The following is a 19,285-nucleotide window of genomic DNA, read 5'->3' as shown; positions in this document are numbered from 1 at the left end:
TGAATGAAATATTGTATTCCTTGCTAGATACAAGACACTTTGACTATCATAAACATAGAGACATACTCTTGATTGTGCCCAAGCTCCTCCAATAGTATCTTCAACCATATCTTCTTTACTGGCTTGTGTAGCTGCTATATATTCTGCCTCTGTTGTGGACGTAGCAATAACTAACTGCATTTTGAAACCCAGCTTACAGCTCCACCAGCAACTTTGAACACATATCTTGTAGTAGATTTGTTTTATCCAAATCCCCTGCATAGTCAAAATCAACATACCAATTGATAAGTAAGTTTGATCCTCCGTAACATAATGCAATATTTGTGGTCCCTTTGATGTATCTCAAGATCCTCTTTAATGTATTCCAATGCTCTTTGTCTGGATTCACCATTGATAACCGTCGTTTTGCTATCAAAATAATTCATGACTTCTTAATAAATAAAAAGGAAAAGGTAGTATAGAGAAGCAGGGTCGATCCACAGGGATTGTGGTATTTTTGATTTAATAAAACTCTTTCTTGATTTTAGAAGAAAATATAATTCTAGATGAAGTTGAAAATATATAAAATAAAAGAAAGAAAAAAAAAAAAAATATAATAAAATAATAGTAATAAATATAAAATGGGGATTTTTAAAAGTTGTTTTTAAAATAAAAAATAAGAATTAAATAAAAGAAAAATAATTAAATAAACAAATTAAAGAGATTGAGATAAATAGAAACTTATTGTGAAAGTAGCCTCAGACTTCAGCTTCGCCTCAAATTCCTCGGATCATTGAAACATATTTTTACTTCAAGATTCACGTCGGTTACTACAAGATTCAAGATTCACGTCGGTTACTGCAAGAACAATTCTTCGCTGCCAATTCGGATTGCGGTGTTTCAACAATAACTGATTCCGATATCAGTTTCCTCTTAGCAAACAATTTTGCTAAGTCTGTTCTCGGGAAGTTGAATATGCTTCAATAAGCAAATCCTTCTTCAAACGTTAACCATAACAATATCCGAACCAATGTCGAAATCGTTTTGATTTGAAAAGTAAGCTCAGAAAACAGAGAGAAAATCCGAAACGATTTAAGTACCTTACAATTCTCACGTTTGGAATTGAGTCTTTGCTTTAGTCTTCTGCTTGAAAGAAAATTAGCTAAGCATAACCAAAGTCATACTTAGCATAATAGAAAAGTATGCGAGAGAAAAAGAAGATTTTATTCTCAAATGAGAGAGATATGTTTCTAGGCTCCCTTAGAGGGTATTTATAGCCTTTAAATTCCTAAAAACAAGCTAAAGCATATTAAATCCTAATTAAAACACTTAAAACTATTTAAACTAAAATACCTAAAAAAATATAATATTCTAAATCCTAATTAAAATACTAAAACCTATTTAAACTAAAATACCTAAAATAAAGATAAAATATAAAAATAATATCCTAAACTTAATTAAATACTAAAACCTATTTAAACTAAAATACAAAGATAAATATAATGTTTAAAATATTATCCTAAACTTGAGTTTAATCCAAATCCGAATTCCAGCCAACTTTGATTCCAAAAATAAAAAATCTACAGAATTGTGTCCTTTTTGTGCAATTTCTAAAATCTTACGTCCTGTACAGAAAATGAATTAAAATGAACAAATAAGCCACAAAAATCCATGATTAAGAGTAATTTAAAAGTAAAATATTAACTAAAAGAAGCACTTATCAAATTCCCCCTCACTTATTCATTGCTTATCCTCAAGCATTCCTCAATTAACATATCAAATTCATAAGTTGTCATCTTCAATTTCAATTTATTCCTCAAACTTCCAATCGAACTAAGTCCATGATATTTGATGAATTCAAGTAACAATCAAACAAAGGTACAACCAAGAAAATTTAAAGTAAGCAAGATATCACAATTAATTGTCAATTTCAATGAAACATAACTCAATACCTCACAAAGATTCACACATGTCCGCTCAAAGTGTTTGGGGTAAATGAAATTGCTCAAACCGAAACTAACCAAAATATTACCATAGGATTAGAATCCAATCAAGTCTCCACTACGAAAAATGAACATAATGCAATAAACAAGGTGTAACGGGGCTTAGGTTAGGGTAGGGAAAAGGCTGAAAAGAAAGGTTTAAAATACCGAAACAATAGATCAAAATAATTAAGAACAATCCACGAATTAACATGAAGCGTAATGAAGAACAAAACAAGGAAAAAGAATAGATGAAAGACAATTGAAGTGATCTATTTTTCCTTTTTTTTTTGTTTTTTCGAACACATGGTCCTTTTCTTCTTCTTTTTTTAGAGATTTTTTTGCTTAACAACAATGATACAAGATCTCAAGTCTCAGTAAGGGTGTGAAAAGAGAGGAAAAAATAAAAAGAAAGGCTTCGGGTTTAATTATGAGGTATAAAACAAAGAAAGAGAAATATGCTCAAACATGGTTCACTAGTGGATATATAAACGGGTAGGCTTTTTGGTAAAAGTGGGTTTATCCTAGGTGTCCCTATCATATTAAAACATTACGTTCAACATGTAGTCTCGATATTCATTGTGATTACAAGTTCTAGAATATCCTAATTAGTTCGGCACACACAAGTCAAACAGTGAGTAATAAAGAAAATGTATGCTCGTTAGGCTCAAATCTCACAAGAAAAGTTTATATGCATTGAGTCAAGTTCATCTCTATCGAAAAAAGCATGAAATATGAATACTCAACAAAAAAATCACCAGCTACATCAATCACCAATTATGCAAATTAAATTTGATCAAAAACATGGTCATAATCCAAAAGGAAGCAAGAGTATAAAGTGAAATTCAAGACTAGTAACCACGATTCCAACATATCAACATCAGAATAACTCAATTTCAAACAATTAAACAAGTCAAGAAAAAATTTGACACATGTTTATCCTTCCCCCCTCACTTATTCTGTTTTGTCCCAAAAAGTATATCAAATTTAAAAACAAGAGAGGGAAAAAGCATACTCCCCAATCTAGTGGCGACCAAAGCCACGTCGAGTAGAGCTGTTGTAGAGTTGAATGTCCGATATTGCACTATTTTGTTCGAACGTTTTTGCACAGTTTGAACCAAATCTGTTTTTTTCCTGCACTATTTTTTTATGCACTATATTATTCGAATCTGCTGTGTATTTTTCTACATTGTTTGAACCAAATCAATTTTTTCTGCACTGTTCTGTTTGAATTTTTCTGCACAGTTCGAACCAATTCAGTTTTTCTACACTGTTTTTTCGTTAAATATTCGATTGGAATTCAGATATGTTCAAAGAAAAAATAAAATAAAATAAATCAAAATAAATAAATAGAATGAAATAAAGTTCACTAAAAATAAAATGAAAATAAAACAAAAATAAAATGAAAATAAAAACAAAAATATAACGAAATGAGTTGCCTCCCATCAAGCGTTTTTGTTTAACGTCGTTAGCTCGATGACCTGATTTTTCAAAGCGTGGGTTCCTCTAAATTGATTTCTTCGATTAGACCAACCGAAGCATTTTCTTAATATGGCTTCAATCTTTGACCATTTACTTTAAATCGTACTCATGAGTTATCTTCAATTTCAACATCACCGTGAGGAAATACTTGAGTAACTGTAAACGGTCTGAGCCATTTTGATTTGAGTTTTCCTGTAAAAAGTTTAAATTTGGAGTTAAATAATAAAACCTTTTGACCGACAGAAAAAGTTTTAAAAGAAATTCTACTATCGTGAAATTCTTTTGTTTTTTCTTTAAATATCCGAGCATTATCATAGACATTTCTTCAGATTTCCTCAAGTTCTTGAATGTGTAATTTCCGAGCTTCACCAATTGCATCCATATCAATGTTACATTGTTTAACAACCTAATATGCCCGATGTTCTAACTCGACCGGTAAATGGCATGGTTTACTGAAAACAAGTCAGTATGGTGACATCCCAATAAAACCTTTATAAGCAGTTCAATATGCTCAAAGTGCATCAGTTAATTTTAAACTCCAATCCTTTCGGTCCAGTTTAACAATTTTCTCAAAAATTGTTTTAATTTTTCGATTTGATACTTCTGCCTGTCCATTTGTTTGTGGATGGTAAGCGGTAGCAATTCTTTGAGTTACTCCAAATTTCTTCATTAGTGACTCGATTACTCGGTTGATGAAATGTGTTCCTCTGTCGCTTATTATAGCCCGTGGCGTGCCAAACCTAAAAAAATATTTTTCAAAAAATTAAATGTTGTTTTAGCATCATTATTCTGAGTGGCTTTAGCTTTCACCCATTTAGAAACATAATCCACAGTTAAAATAATATAAGTATTTCCAAATGACGAAGTAAAAGGACCCATATAGTCAATTCTCCAAACATAAAAAATTTCATAAACTTGTATAGAATTAAACAGTATTTCATTCATACGGCTTTCACAAGTTTTACGAAATTGATAAGAATCCCGAAAGATGTTAGGACAATAGAATCTGCATTCAAGAATTTTATGAGCTGTACGTTTTGGCTCAAAATGACTACAGCAATAGTAAGAATGACAAAATTGTAAAATTGAGTTTACCTAACTTTCGGCAATACATCGTCGAATTACCTGATCCGAGCAGTGCTTCTATAAATAAGGATCGTCCCAAATATAGTATCGGGATTCTCGCTTAATTTGAATGATTTCAGCTCTCGGCAAATCTAATGGTAACTTACTTGTGGCCAAATAATTAACCATGTCTGCAAACCATGGAGTTATGCTTTGCGCCACCATCAGTTTTTCTTTAGGAAATTCTTCTCTAAGTGGTGGTTCGGATGTGGAAAGGAGAATTCAACTCAAGTGATTTGCTACCAGATTTTTGCATCCCTTTTTGTCTTTGATTTCCAAGTTAAATTCCTGTAAAAGCAGGATCCACCGGATAAGCCTCAGTTTTGCTTCCTTTTTGCTCATCAAATACCTTATAGCTGCATGATAAGAAAAAACAGTAATTTTAGTACCAAACAAATATGATCTAAATTTTTCTAAAGCAAAAATTATAGTAAAAAAGTTCTTTTTCTGTAGTCGAATAATTTTTCTGAGCCGAGTCCAAAGTTCGGGATGCGTAGGCTATGACATGTGAGTCTTTCCTTATTTTTTGGCCGAGAACGGCTCCAACGCTAGTGTCCGATCCATCACACATAAGTTCAAAAGGATGATTCCAATATGGCAACTGAACAATTGGAGCTGAAATAAGCTTTTCCTTTAATGAATCGAAAGACTCCTTGCATTTTGAATTAAAGTCAAAGTCTTGATCCTTTTGAAGTAGATTGCATAAAGGTTTTGCTATCTTTGAAAAGTCCTTAATAAACCTGTGGTAAAATCCTGCATGGCCAAGAAAAGAACGAATTTCCCTCACAGTTATGGGGTAAGGAAGTGAGTGTATAACATCTGTTTTAGCTTTATCAACCACAATCCCTTTTGAGAAAACAATATGACCTAAAATCAACCCTTTATCAACCATAAAATGACATTTTTCATAGTTCAAAACAAGGTTATATTCTAAGCATCTTTTAAGCACATTAGTTAAATTATCAAGACATTCATTAAAAGAGTTACCATAAACCGTGAAGCCATTAATAAAGACTTCGATGCCCTTCTCCACATAGCCAGAAAATATACTTAACATGCATCTTTGGAAGGTGGTCGGTGCGTTACAAAGACAAAGGGCATTCGCCTATATGCAAATGTGCTGAAGGGATAAGTAAAAATCTTTTTTTCTTGATCCTCTGGTGCCACTGGGATTTCTAAAAACCTGAAAAAACTATCAAGGCAACAATAATGAGTTTTCCCAGCTAATCTTTCAATCATTTGATCTATAAAAAGAAGAGGAAAATGATCTTTTCGAGTAAGAGAGTTCAACTTCCTGTAATCAATACAAACTCGCTATCTATTTTGAACTCTTATTGGCACTAACTCCTCTTCTTGATTTTCAACCAATGTGATTCTCATTTTCTTGGGAACCATATGAATCAGACTTACTCAATTACTATACGAAATTTGATAGATTACGTCAGCATCAAGGAATTTTTGAATTTCTTTCTTTACTACTTCCATCATCGGTGGATTTAACCGGCGATGTCCTTCACGTGATGGTTTTGCTTATTCTTCGACTTTGATCTTGTGCATGCAAGTCGAGGGACTTAATCCTTTAATGTCGGTAATGGTCCATCCTATGGCTTCTTTGTGAGAGCACAATACCGCTACCAAAGATTCCTCTTCTCATTCGGATAATTTACTTGAGATGATCACTAGAAAAGTTTCATTTTCGCCCAAAAAGACATATTTCAAATGCTCTGGTAATTACTTCAATTCTACCTCAAGTGCCTGCAAAACAGAAGGTAAAATTTTAGTTTTAGAGGAAGATAAAGATAAATCAGAATCGATTGAATTAATATTTTCAAACTCCCTTTCTTCCTCTTCGTGGCAAAGTTCAGGATCCTTAAAAAGATCATAAGAAAAAATAGATTCAATAAATTTATCAATTAAAGGATCTATAACATCAACATCATTAATTCTTTTAACATGATCAGGGCATTTCATTGCTTTGTAAACATCAAATTCAACGATCTCACCATCAAATTCCATTGTTAGTATACCACTTCTAACATCAATCTTTGTATGGCTGTGCTTAGGAAGGGTCGGCCTAAGAGTACCTCGGAATAAGAATCTGACCTATCACATTCCATGTCAATGACATAGAAATCTGCAGGAAAAATAATACATAGACATTCACTAAGACATTTTCCATTACTCCCACTGGATAGATCACAGTTCGATCAACCAACTGTATGGTTATTCATGTTTCCTTCAAAGGCTCGTTAGTAATCATTTTATATATAGAAAATGGAATAATATTAATTGAAGCTCCTAAATCACACATTGCACGTTTAATTTTAAAATCACCTATTTTGCAAGGTATATTTAATATACCTTGATCCTTTATCTTTAGTGGGAGCTTTCGTTGAAAAATTACAGAGACATGTTCTCCCAAATTTACCTTTTCGTGCCCCATTAATTTCCTCTTTGTTATGCTAAGTTCTTTTAAGAATCGAGCATACCTTGGTACTTGTCGAATTACTTCAAGAAGAGGTATGTTGACTTGAAATTTTTGGAACACCTCTAAGATCTCATTTTTCTTCAGCTCTTTTGTCACGCTTCATCAACCTTGATGGGAAGGGTGGTCACGTGATTTCATGAGAAGAAAGAGAAGGATATAAGTCAGATGTACCTTGTAATTCTGAAGGTGGCGTGTCCTCTTGTTCTTCATGATGTGCGAATTTTTCTGCTGGAACTTCAGGAGAGATAACTTGTAACACCCCCAACCCGTACCTGACCCGGATACGAGTCTGAGGTGTCACATTGATTTTTCAAACTTTGACTCTTGACAAAATTCAAAGAAATTTAAAACTTTCATTAAAGTAAAAACGATTTAGTTACATAAATTAACCACAATAACCGAAATCAATCAGAGCATATTTAACTCAACCAATTAGTACATGCCAACTATATTCAAAATAACCAAAGTCATTTATATCCTCTATTTTCTGATCTGAAATTTTTATAAGGGAGATGTTGACATGTCTTGCTCCTCTTAACCTTCCTTCTAGATTTCCGGAACCTACGTGTGAAACATTCACACGCTAAGTCGATGACTTAGTAAGGCATAAATAAACTAATTATAGTATATCATAACTAATTCCTATTATACACATTTCATGTAATCATGATAACTATAAAATGCTTCCAAACATAAACGCATATATATATATATATACATATTGTTTCACAAGAAACACACACATATCATCATGTAATTCTGATAATATATATCCTAACCCAAAACATATAAAGAGTATGTAATACATTTATCATTATCTCTTTAATATTCTTATTTTCGTTCTTTATCTTTTAGTCAGATGTCCTTGTACCTATTCTTCTTAACCAAGCTATATACATATCAACATCATATTACATATATCATTTCCCATCATAAAGATTACAAACAAAACACATAATATCATACAAGGTTCTTTTATATCATCTTCTTTATTAGCCCATGTACACATGTGAGAACTATAGATATGTGAGTCTATAGAGGTTGTGCACTAATGCTGTTACCACAACTCGTATAAATGCATCTAAGTGCCACGTAGAATTGCACCTAAGTGCCGAGTAGAAATGCACCGAAGTGCCATATAAGATGTCCCTAAGGACCACGTAGAAAATTCCTTTAGATCCATATACATATTCCAAGGACCAAGTATGTGTCTCAAAAGACCTCATAGATGTTCCAAAGGATACAAATATGCCCCGAAGGACCACGTGGACCCTCGACTCTTGGCATGCCAATTATACCCCTAGCTCTCATGACACATAACATGACATTATCATTTATGTCATTTCACATGTTCACATATTCATATTACCTAGGCACGAAGTCTCGTAGTTTTTGCACATAGCTCATTATCACATTTTCATATAATCACATAGTCACATATCTCATGTTCTTGTATTCATATAACATATAATCACATAGATTACTTTCACATCGCATAGTTCATAGTTATGATTTCATATATATTTACCTAATTATCAAGCTAATTTACATATACATGTTCTCATATAATTTCTATCATTTCTCCCACAATCACATTTATTCATGTATAATATTTCATCTAAACCTTATAGTAATGTCATATATCATATCACCGAATAACTTCAACTGAATATATCTTTTGTTCATTTCAATGCTTAAATCATATAACACATAAGTTTTCCTTATGTCATTTATGCTACTTATTCATATAATCTTATTTTATCTCATAGGTAAATGCTACCTAACTTATCTCATTTTCCATTTATACCAGTTTAATCTATTTATTTAGTTAAATTTTTACATAACTCCTATACCATAATTCTCTGTAAGTATACTTCTTCTCTATAACACTTATATTATAGTTTGGCATCATCATTTATACTCCATTCCCTTCACTAATATATTATTCTCATATTAATCTATAGTCTAATCTTATTTAACTCATCACCCTTGTCATGTAGTCATATAAATCTATTATATTGATTCTTATAATTGATCATATTTACTATGTCACATTTATGGTCACCTATCATATAAACTCTTTCACATTCCCATGAAATCATATAGATCATTTCTTTTAATTCCTATAACTTATCCTACTACATACATTCACATAAATCATTTAATACATACTATAATATATATCACATATACCCAAATCAAACATATGCATATGATCATACATTCATGCCTTCTAATATAAGAAATATACTTGTCACAAGTCTTCTTTCCATTAAACATCATAACTAACTTGTATGCACTCACCTGGCCTCACTAGTCAATTACAATCTCTTATCTTTCCCCCTTGATCGATCTTACTTGTCAATGATTTCGGAACTTGATTAGGCTCTGAATCTACATAATTATACATTTTAAGACAATTATTAGATACCTACACCTTGCAATTTGATACTAGCAACTTAAACGAACTTAATAAACCCATATTCACATTTTTCCTTAAGGGTGTATCGATGCACTATAGGTGCATCGATATACAAAATAGATTCGAATTCTCATGCATCGATGCACCTCCAAAATTTATCTTGGTTCATCGGTGCACACTCAAACTGCATCGATGCATTCCGGGCATTCGATGTTTCTTTTTTTAAGAGTGCATCAGTACATATTGAATGTTTACCGATGCATCATGCCCATAAATTGTATTCAAGCCCGAAAATCATTAACTCTACACTCAATTCTTCTATTTTAAACCCTTATCATGTCATTAAGCTCAACTACCACTTTATAAACCAACTTATATCCATATAAGCTATCTTTATCTTTCATATCTCTTCATGATTCTTAAACTTAAGAATCATTCCCAATTTTCCATGTTATCCAAACTTTGATTTAACACTTATAACTTCTTATTCACACCTATGAAAGTCAAATTCCATCTCTACATTCATTTATTAACTCTTTTTCAGAAATTCTCTTTGAAACCCATTTTCTTTAATCTTTCGTAACTCCTTTATGTTTTGATTTTTAAGATAACTTAAGCTTCCTTAAGCTTAGCTATTATCTAATGATCAAAACCCAACCTTTAATTCCATAAATAATCAAGAATTCATAAAACTCACATTTTCTCTTGAAACTCACGGTTGGAGAAGAAGAAGAAAGAAAGAAAGCTCTGGAGAATTCTTTCATTTGCCACGTGCTTATTACCCTTTATAAAGGGAAATAAAATCTTTCCTGAGAAATGACCATAATACCCTTATTACTTCCAAACTTTGTTATTAAATCCAAGACCAACACTTTTCATTAAAATCCCTAAACTTCCAATCTTTCTGAGATTGGTCACTAAATTACCAAAAATTCCATTTTGGTCATTGACCCGAATTTTGGGATGTTACATAACTTTTCCACTTCGGACTGTGATAACACTAACATTTTTTCTCATATTTAACTCTGTTTAAAAATGTAGTCTTCCTTGTGATTCCAATTTTCCCGTAGTTTGAGCTAGTCGGCTTACTTGGTTATCTAACTCTTGAAGATGTGTTTCGGTTTGGATTTGGGATTTTTCCTGGGATGCAATGAACTTTTCTTGTGAAATTGCTAACCTCCCTATGAGTTCCTCTAATGATGGTTTTTGCGTTTTCTGTTGAGGAGGATAAGTTGATATTTGATTTGTCACATAGCTGAAGTTTAGGTGGTCTTGCCATCATCCTTTTTGTATTAGTGGGCAAAAATCCTTCGGATGGTCTAGCTTTGTGCATATCCCACATGCTCTTGTTGCTCCATATTTTTCTACAGTAAATGAATTAACTACTTCAAATAATTTATCTAACTTATTTTCAAGGGAAAAATATACTTATCTCGTGAACTCGTCAGTTAGGTTCACTTGAAAACTGTTGAGAGTTGGCTGCCATTGTTGAAATCAATTCCATTGCTGTTGTTGGGGTCATGTTGACTAATGCTCTTCCACTGGAGGCATCCACAATTTTTATCTCCATTTATAAAAGGACTTCATAAAAGGATTGAAGTAACATTTGCTCACTTAATCCATGTTGCGGACAACGTGCACAAAGCTTTTTAAATCGCTCCCAATAGTCATAAAGACTTTCTTCGCTCTTTTACTGAATAGAAAGAATGCTCCTTCGTAATTCACTTGCTTTAACCGCTGGAAAGAACCTGTTAAGAAAAATTTGATTAATGTCAGCCCATGAATTAACTGAATTTGGAGGTAAATAAAATAACCAATCTTTAGCCAAGTCGGCTAAAGAGAAAGAGAAAGCTCTCAATTTAATTTGATCATCGGTAACTCCTTGTGGTTTCATGTTAGTGCAAACTATGTTGAATTACAACAAGTGTTTGTGCGGATCTTCACTGGGAAAGCCATGGAAGGTGGGAAGAAGATTAATGAGTCCAGTCTTTAATTGAAACGGAGTCCCGCCACTAGGAAAATTAATGCATAATGGCATCTTAGTGACAGGTGCTGTGACTAGTTCTCGAATCGTTTGTTTTTCTGCCATCAGAATGTTGTATGTGCCTGCTTCGATCTCCAGATCTAGATCTATTAATGCACATGGGATTTTTCTGTTCATAAATCAAAAACTAGAAAAATAAATCAGTACTTGTCGTTAATCCCCGACAACGACGTCAATTTAATAACCGTCGCTTTGCTATCAAAATAATTATTGGCTTTTTAATAAATAAAAAAGAAAAGGTAGTACAGAGAAGTAGGGTCGATCCACAGGGACTGTGATGTTTCTGATTTAATAAAACTCTTTTTTGATTTTAGAAGAAGATAGAATTCCAGATGAAGTTGAAAAGATATATTAAAATAAAATAAAAAAAAAGAAAAAAATAATATAATAATAAATATTAATAGTAATAAATATAAAAGGGGGATTTTTAAAAGTTATTTTTAAAATGAAAAATAAGAATTAAATAAAAGAAAAATAATTAAATGAACAAATTAAAGAGATCGAGATAAAGGGAAACTTATTGTGAAAGTAGCCTAGACTTCAGTTTCGCCTCAAATTCTTTGGATCATCGAAATAGATTTTTACTTCAAGATTCACGTCAGTTACTGCAAGAACAATTCTTCGCTGCCAACTCAGATTGCGTCGTTTCAGCAATAACTGATTCCGAACTCAGTTTCCTCTTAGCAAACAATTTTGCTAAGTGTGTTCTCGGTAAGTTGAATATGCTTCAATAAGCAGATCCTTCTTCAAACGTTAACCATAACAATATTCGAACTAATGTCGAAATCATTTTGATTTGAAAAGTAAGCTCAGAAAACAAATAGAAAATTCGAAGCGATTTAAGTACCTTACAATTCTCACATTTGGAATTGATCCTTCGCTTTAGTCTTCGACTTGAAAGAAAATTAGCTAAGCATAACCAAAGTCATACTTAGCATAATAGAAAAGTATGCGAAAAATAGAGAGAAAGCTAGAGAGAAAAAGAATATTTTATTCTCAAATGAGAGAGATATGTTTCTAGGCTCACCCTTAGAGGGTATTTATAGCCTTCAAATTCCTAATAACAAGCTAAAACATCTTAAATCCTAATTAAAACACTTAAAAACTATTTAAACTAAAATACCTAAAAAATATAATATTCTAAATCCTAATTAAAATACTAAAACCTATTTAAACTAAAATACCTAAAATAAAGATAAAATATAAAAATAATATCCTAAAACTTAATTAAAATACTAAAACCTATTTAAACTAAAATACAAAGATAAAATATAATGTTTAAAATATTATCCTAAACTTGAGTTTAATCCAAATCCAAATTCCAGTCAGCATTGATTCTGAAAATAAAAAATCTACAAAATTGTGTCCTTTTTGTGCAATTTCTAGAATCTTACGTCCTGTACAGAAAATGAATTAAAATGAACAAATAAGCCACACAAATTAATGATTAAAGAGTAATTTAAAATTAAAATATTAACTAAAATAAGCATTTATCAGCCATGTACAGGCTAATCACTCCCACTGCTTGTGCAATGTCTGGTCTTGTGCATATCATAGCGAACATTAAACTTCTCACTGCCGATGTATACGGTACTCGAGACATCTCCATCATCTCTTTTTCACTGCTAGGACTCATATTGGAGCATAATTTGAAGTTAATATGAAGAGGGGTAGAAATTGGCTTACAATCTTGCATGTTGAATTGTGACAAGATCTTATTCAAGTAATTCTTTTATGAAATCCAAATCTTCATATTACTTCCGTCTCGGTGAATTTGCATCCCTAGAATCTTGTTCGCTGATCCCAAGTCCTTCATTTCAAATTCCCTAGCCAGTTGTGCCTTCAATTCTTCAATATGATCTTTGTTGGGTCCTGCAACCAACATGTCATCCGCATACAACAGTAATATAACAAATTTGTTATCACCAAACCTCTTAAAATAAGCACAAGAGTCTGAATTAAGTCTGTTGTATCCAAGGCACATAATGAAGGAATCAAATCTCTTATACCAACATCTTGGCGTCTACTTTAGACTGTACAGAGATTTGTTCAACCAGCAAACCAAGTTCTTCTTTTCTTTTTCTTCAAAACCTTCATGCTGGAGCATATAAATCTCTTCTTCAAGATTTCCATAAAGAAAAGTTGTTTTAGCATCTAGCTGCTCTAGATGTAAATTCAATGTAGCACACATTGCCAATACTACTCGAACTGTTATTAGTCGAACCACAGGAGAAAAGATTTCATTGAAATCAATACCTTCTTTTTGAGCATATCTTTTGACCACCAGTCTTGCACGATACCTCTCAACTTGATTGTTACCATTTCGCTTGATTTTGAAGACCCATTTGTTACCAATTGGATTCCTTCCTTGTGGTAGTGGCACAAGGTCTCAAGTATTATTTTTATGAATGACTTCAATTTCTTCTTGCATCACCATCATCCAAAGTGAAGTATCTGAGCTGTTTATTACCTCCAGGAATGTTGATGGCTCACCGTCCTCTATTAAAAGGCAATATGCAATATTTCCTTCTATAACATAATCTAAGTGCGAATTGGGACTTCTTTTCACACGATCTGATTGATGAGTTGTTGGAGCTTTAGAACTCTCTGATTCTTGTTCATCACGTGTTGGTTCTGCTTCAGAAGAATCTCATTGTTCAAACTCCTTTTCCACATGTATCTGTGTAGTCTCTAACTTTTCAATGTTACCATCTTCTTCTTTTCTTTGTAGTTTATCTTCTACAAAGATAACATCCCTGCTGATGATCACTTTACGGGCAGTGGGATCCCACAAGAGATGATCCCATATCATTCTAATTGTCTTATTCTCCTCGATGCTTGACAATTCTTCATCTGCTAATGCTAGATGAAAGTTTTCCATAACATTCTCGTCCATTTTGATCTATTTGTTGTCATCTTTGAAATCTATCGGTCTTTCACTGATAGTTGCTAGACAACCGTCTTTCCTTAGGATAACCTTCATCTTCAATTTCCACAATGAGAAATTTCTCCCATTGAACTTTTCAATATCAAATTTCGTTGTCATAGCTTCTATTACGGATAGCTCCCACTATTTCACTATCGTGAATAGTTCTCTAGAACCTTCAAAGAATGGGTAATAACTTCTTAATTTCTTATGTTGGAGGATCCATCTTTTGGTGGCAACCACAAAGACAATAAGTATATATTACACACACAAATCTAGCTCTGATACCAATTGTTGCGGAATACAGCTATCGGATAGAACAAAACGTCAACTGATAATTTGAGAAAATAAAAAAATGAAGATAAAGAAGACACAAATTTTACGTGGAAAATCCCTAAATAATATAAGGTAAAAACCACGGGAAAAGATAGAAGAATTTCACTATGAGAAATAGGAATTACAACTTCTCTCGATCTAACAATGAGAAAACAATAACAATTATCTCTTGATAAAAAAGAAAACAACTCCTAAGAAAACTCTATAAATTCTCTAGTATTGGGAGAAAGCTAGAATGATTTGGGATGATTTTGAAGCTAAATGGGTTATGATATTTATAATTGAAGCTTAAGGACTAATCTTGTAAATATCCTAAAGTACATGGACTAAATTAATAATTTTCCCATGCCACTTTAAATATAAAAAATTATTAATTATTTAATCAAGTAGTGGTCTAACTAAAGAATGATAAGTAAGTATTCTCAAATTTTTAGTCTATTTACAATTTAGGTCATTGTAAGTTTAAATATTAGACAAATTAGAAGTTGTCTTTTGAATTTTGAGTTTTTTATTATACATTTAAGGTGAATACAAGGTAATATATTTACAAATACCTTCAACTATTTGACAATGAACGCTCATACCCCTACATATGCATTGCTTGAACTTGGAACCTCAAGGATAACAACAATCCCCTTAATCACTAAGGTTGCTTGTTCATATTGAATTTCGAGTTTAAATACCTAATAAATATTTATATTTTTCTTAAATAGTCTAATATTTCGGCCCCTGTCAATATTTAATTTTGGCTTTGTCCCTGCATAGAAACAAAGTTATTAAAAAAATAAAAAATAAATAAAAATACGATATAAATAAGAAAAAACTAGGATTAATATCCACTATGGATCATTAACCAAATATTAATATCATCGTCAGTTAACAAAAATAAGAAAAAAGAGGCAAACAACTCTTGAGAAAAAACTAGGGTGAAAACCCTAAAAGAAAATGTATTCATTTTTTTAATAATGAATAAATGTTTTTGATGACTTAAGTTGATGATTCCCTCATCGCTATTTTCTCTGGATTGAGCCTAATTTCCTATTTTAAAGAGAGAAAATGAAAGTCCCGCGTGGTAACTGATAACGGTTTAGAAAAGAAGATCAAATGCTACGGTTGCCTACCCACAGAACAACTCCGAGAATTCCCTTTAAATTCCACTGGATTAAGAAAAACACTATTACCAAATGATGTAAAATATAAAATAACGATTTGAAGTTGTTTAAGATTAAATAGTTATGGTGGGTAGCTCTAATCTACAAAACTAAAGCCAACACAACATGTGAGAATGAGAATCTACTTCTTCCACACATTCCCCGCAATTAGTTTGGAAAAGGAAGAAAACAATAAGACCTTCAATGGGGTTATCCACGTCATCATCATTACTTGGATAATTTCCAACTTAATAGAGTTGGTTTAGATATAATTAATCCATACTTGAAAAAACACAAGATAATATATATTTAGAATCTTTTTTAAACATCGATAATGTACACTAATCTTACAGATGTAAGTGCTTGAACATAAATCCTTTAAGAACAACAACATTTTTTTTCATAACTGAATCCACTCAATAAATTTTAATGCATAATGTAATTCAGTTAATTAATAAATTTTAATGTTTATAATATAAGGAGAAGCAATAAATTTGTTGCGGTGCACTTACAACCAAACATAGCAAAAACAGTAACATATCATCTTGATGAGGAAGATGATAAAGTTCCCTCTCTACCAGACACCACAAAGATTCACCTTTTTCTTTGGCTTTATAGCAACCCCAGTAGAAGCTTGCCTAGTCTTTTGCATCTTCTGAAACAAACATCTACACCAGGATTCTCCCCAATTGCAATAAGCTCAGTCCCAACAGAATTTAAAATGGAAAATCTGTTACTAGAAGAACATTAGACTTCTTTTCCAAACTATCCGGGGACATAGAAAAAATAATAATAATAATCTCCTTTCCTTGATCAGAATCCACTCCTTTCAAACCAGCAGAAGAAGATTCAACATTAATCTTGTACGCCTTTACAAAATTTACCTTAACATTTGTTGTACCAACTATATCTACTTTATCAACCTGTACAAGAGCCACTCTGTCACCAACAGCATGAGCCGTATTAGGCTTTATCAAGGAAAAGATGTAACACACATCTCTCGTATACCTTTATGTATACGAGCTACAGATGTCACATCACTTTTAAAACAATTTCTCATTTAAAACTCCGTGCAATTTTATTTCATTTAATAAACCATTATAATTTACTTATAATTAAACATGCATTAAACTTACATATACAAATAAAAAGAGATGTTCACAATTCACAGTTTTACAGTAGTTTCATTCAAAAGTTTTTCAGAGCATTTTTACTAATCCTATTACATGCCAACTAAAATATATCAAAATTAGATATGTATGACATACTGTTACTGATGAGGTGACTCTGACTTGATGTCTGATGATCTCCTTACTCAGCTTGTATTCAACCTACACGTGAAATAAACACAAGTTAAGTATTACTTAGTGAGGCATACTTAATCATAAGAAACTTATAAACATAAATATAGGGTAACAATTCTAATATCGAGCAACTATTTACACTTTATTATAAACCTTATAACTTTGCACCATTAGTGCTAATATGATAATTTACCAACTTTATATTCATGTTCATTTATTAGAATGCACAAGTAGTGCATATACGGTAATTTATCAACTCATGATAAATTCCGTGGTTTTGCACACCTAGTGCCTATACGACTATTCATGAACTCATGATGAATTCCGTGGATTTGCACACATAGTGCATGTACGGCTATTCATCAACTTATGACGAATTCCGTGGATTTGCACACATAATGCATGTACGGTTATTCATCAACTGATGATGAATTTGATGGATTTGCACACATAGTTCCTATACGGCTATTCATCAACTCATGATTAATTCTGTGGATTTGCACACATAGTGCCTGTACAACTATTCATCAACTCATGATAAATTATGTGGATTTGCACATATAGTGCCTATAGTACACTTAGTACTGATATACCATTGTAACATATGTTTTTAACACAATTTATTTATAATTCCTAATGAATATGATAAATGCACTCACTTGGTTTTCCCCGATATGTATCCAAAACGTAAGGCTGATTACTCTAGTACTTTGCCTTTGTACTTAATTTTGCTTGTCTCGGGAGCTTGGTTTCAATCTTTGAGCTATGGGGAGAGCTTTTCCACGGTAAGAAGAAGAAGATAGAGATATAGCTTATATCTCATTTTCCCTTTTTCCTTATTTAAATACCTTATTAAAATAATTATTAAATTTATTTCCTCTTTAAAGGACTAAAATGCACTCTCTATTCATATATGGTTGCAATCTAGTCTAAAATACTATTCCTTTACCCATATTTTATCATTTAATCACTTGAATCCTCTATTTTTAAATCTTTTCAATAAGTCCTTAATTCGACATTTGGGGCATTACAATTCTCTCCCCTTAAGAAAATTCGTCCTCGAATTTAAAGAATTACTTGAACCAAAGAGATGTGGAAACTGTTTTTTCATAGCCTCCTCTCTCTCGTAGGTAGCCTCTTCCAACTTATGATTCTGCCAAAGTACGTTAACCAACAAAATTCTTTTGTTACGCAATTCTTTGGTTTCCTTAGCCAAGATCCGTACCGGTTCTTCCTCATAAGTCAAATTTGGTCGGATCTCTATTTATTCAGGAGTGATAACATGCGAGGGATCTGATCTGTACCTCATAAGAATCGATACATGAAAAACATTGTGGATCTTGTACATGTCCAGAGGCAAAGCTAACTGATAAGCTACGGGTCCAACCCTTTTTAATATCTCATACGGTCCAATAAACCTCAGACTCAGTTTTCGTTTTCGCCCAAAATGTAATACTTTCTTTTCAAATCTGCATAGGACTTCTGTCGATCTGAGGCTATATTTAGATTGCTCTGGATAATCTTCACTTTATCCTCTATATATCTCATCAAATTTTGGGCCAAACAAATCCATATCTTTCAATTCAAACCAATTTAATGGTGTTCTGCTTTTTCTGCCATATAGAGCTTTATACGGGTTCATCTTAATACTTGATTGATAACTATTGTTATACACAAATTCTTCTAAAGGAAAATACCTTTCCCATTATCCCTTAAATTCAATCACACATGCCCTAAGTATATCCTCCAGTAACTTAATAGCTCGCTTTGACTACCCATCTGTCTGCGGATGAAAAACTATACTAAAGTTCAATCGAGTACCCAATGCCTCATGCAAGGACTTCTAGAATCTTGAAGTAAACCTTGGGTCTCGATTGGACATTATCGATATCGGTACTCCGTGCAGTTTAATTATCTCTTTTATATACAACTTTGTATACTTATCCATTGAGTAGTCTACTCGAACTAGAATAAAATGAGCCGTCTTGGTCAATCTATCTACTATTACCCAAATCGAGTCCTTTTTACCTGGTGATAACGGTAACC

The sequence above is a fragment of the Hibiscus syriacus genome, unplaced genomic scaffold (genome assembly GCF_006381635.1).
Source record: "Hibiscus syriacus cultivar Baekdansim isolate YM2019G1 unplaced genomic scaffold, ASM638163v2 tig00112452_pilon, whole genome shotgun sequence".
NCBI classification, from domain to species: Eukaryota; Viridiplantae; Streptophyta; class Magnoliopsida; order Malvales; family Malvaceae; genus Hibiscus; species Hibiscus syriacus.
This window is presented reverse-complemented; position numbering follows the sequence as displayed.